At 35.4% G+C, this 2,500-nt stretch overlaps 1 long non-coding RNA gene across 3 annotated transcripts in view; it reads left to right on the forward strand.

Annotated features, from left to right (window-relative positions):
- LOC119578989 overlaps nucleotides 1-2,500 on the forward strand; it is a 6,510-nt gene that overhangs the window by 3,923 nt on the left and 87 nt on the right. For 2 of the 3 annotated variants that reach the window (XR_005229232.1, XR_005229230.1), the window contains exon 4: nucleotides 1-229. This exon is cut by the window's left edge and continues 82 nt beyond it. This is a non-coding gene — a long non-coding RNA (uncharacterized LOC119578989). Of the gene's footprint in view, nucleotides 230-2,500 lie in introns of those variants that run through there. The other variant, XR_005229231.1, reaches the window with a different exon arrangement.

Raw genomic sequence — 2,500 nt, forward strand, 5'->3', positions numbered from 1 at the left:
AGCCTTTCTTAATATCAAGATCATCGTCATCTTTTCACCTCGTAAATGTCAGAAAGTCAGCGTAAAAGAGAGAGAGAGAGAGAGAGAGAGAGAGAGTCTGTTAGATTTAAGGAATAGTATTAAGTGTATGGAACAGAGTCGAGAGATGCAAAGAAATATATTATGGTTCCTATCTATGTTTTTTTTTTATTATATATATAAGGTACGGCGAATAAAGCTGTAAAAGCCCTGTTGTATTTTGTTTTGATACTACCGCGATTTTAAAACGCTTTTTTAAGTGTTCATATAAAGTAAGCATTAGCTGGTACTGATCTGCAAATTATCTATCTCATTATAATATCTGGGCGTTTTTATGTAGGCCTACTTACATGTGTTCATCCTCATGTGCATTTATTGGTACAAAAGTACATTAATAATTGCAAACGTTTTCTATTCTTTATATATTATTGACTGAATACCAACTAAAAAAAAAAAAAAACGAAAAAGATTTAATAACTTACTATTTTCATTGTAGCATTAGGTGCAAACAATTTGATACAGATATTATCAAATTGTGTTATATGAACGTGTATCAAATAGTTAAATGTGTATATATAGATATACCAAATTGTGTTAAATGTATAAAAAGTGTCTATCGAATGTTGTGTTTAGTCTTCCTTATGTATTGCCAGAAATTTAATTTGTGAAAGTAACGCACTAATTTTCACACGTTCCTGCATAAATTTAAGAAAACAACTCCAATATACTATGCTATTTGCTACATATCTATGAAAACAAATACTTATACATTAATATCTCTCTCCATCTTTTTTATGTCTATCCATATCTATACACCCATATAGCAATCTATTTGTCTGTTTATATATCAGTCTCTCCTTTGATCCATCCACTTTTATATTATTATCTCTCTCTCTCTGTTTATCTGTCTCCTTACTTACCTACTTACCTCTACATAGACATACACGTTACCATATTATGAAGCAGTAACAGGGGAGACTCATGGAATTTCAAATATTTGTACGAGAGTTGCAGCATTTTTGGCGAATATCAGAGCTGCTACACACGTCGCCAAACTCAACCTCTCTAGTAGGTCGTAGATGACTGTAGAATGCGAAGGGGAGGTCTCCACATTAAGGTCATGGCACCAACACACACACACACACACACACACACACACACACACACACACACACACACACACACACACACACACACACACACACACATATATATATATATATATATATATATATATATATATATATATATATTATATATATATATATACACACAACATACATACCTACATATACACATTAATACCCAGGAAAATGAGCGAAAAAAGTCCTCTGTCGATTATACCGGGTTAAGTGAATGATAAAAAAGTAAAGAATGGAAATTATTGTTGATCTTTAGAAAAAAAAATCAACGAAAGAAATAGAACAAAGTGTTTCATGTTCACTTTCCTCTCAGCCTTTCCCGTGGGGGGGGGGGGAGAAAAACAAAAAAAAACGAGTCAAACGGGTTTATTTTTTTCTTCTGTAGGAAAGCTTGTTGGGCCCCCCCCTCCAACTCCCCTTTTAACCGTTATATATGCTAGCGTGTTCATTGGTGTTAAGAAATATGCTCTAAGATGGCCAACAAATTAATTCTACAAGGACTGTGATTGCAGTCACTATGCGCGCGGATGTTAAGTTTCTGAAGTTTAATCTTAATATATATTCCTTTCCTTTTGTATTTCCCGATCGATTAACAAGTTTAATTACGTAAGGAAGTTTTCGGAGAGAAAAGTTCGAGTACGTTGAAGTGTGAGTTACCTTTAATAGAAGTATTGAAGGAGTATATTAACGTGGGAGAAATGAGCGAGAAGTAACTACTAACGAGAAACATATACTTGTAGGATATGCCACTATACAAAATTTACCTCTGTAGATAGTATTTCCGTAAATGTTAGCAGCGGATTATACTTTTCACAGAAAGACAACCAAGATATATAACAGATGCTTTTGGACAAGATCACATAACTGATAACCCACCCTACTGACATATCCACAGGGAAGCGCAAGGGAAAAGGGGGGTAGGAGGAAGGCAATGCCATAGATACCATAACTTACCCACTCCTATTATAAGAACCTTTGTCCAAACTTTACCCATAAGGTAAGGAAGGGGGAGGAGGTGGAAGAGGGAGGTGGTAGGGGAAGGGGAGAGGGGGAGAGGGAGTTATCATAGGTCCTGCATGGTATTATAGACACATCGAGACAGGACAAAGAAGATAAGATATGAGAACAATTAGCTTCTGCAAAAAATACAAGGTTAAGGGTTGGATGCTTAGGGTGTGGTGGCACCAGGGGAGCTTTAGGGTGAAATATGAAAAAAAAAATGCACGCTCATGTGCACAGTTTCCTTGTGTGGGTGGAAGCAGTGAATCTGAATGCTAAGGTGTGAAAAAAAGAGAAAAGGGAGAACAAAAAATATATGCATATACATAATACAAATACAG

This window comes from Penaeus monodon, chromosome 11, assembly GCF_015228065.2.
Source record: "Penaeus monodon isolate SGIC_2016 chromosome 11, NSTDA_Pmon_1, whole genome shotgun sequence".
Lineage (NCBI taxonomy): Eukaryota > Metazoa > Arthropoda > Malacostraca > Decapoda > Penaeidae > Penaeus > Penaeus monodon.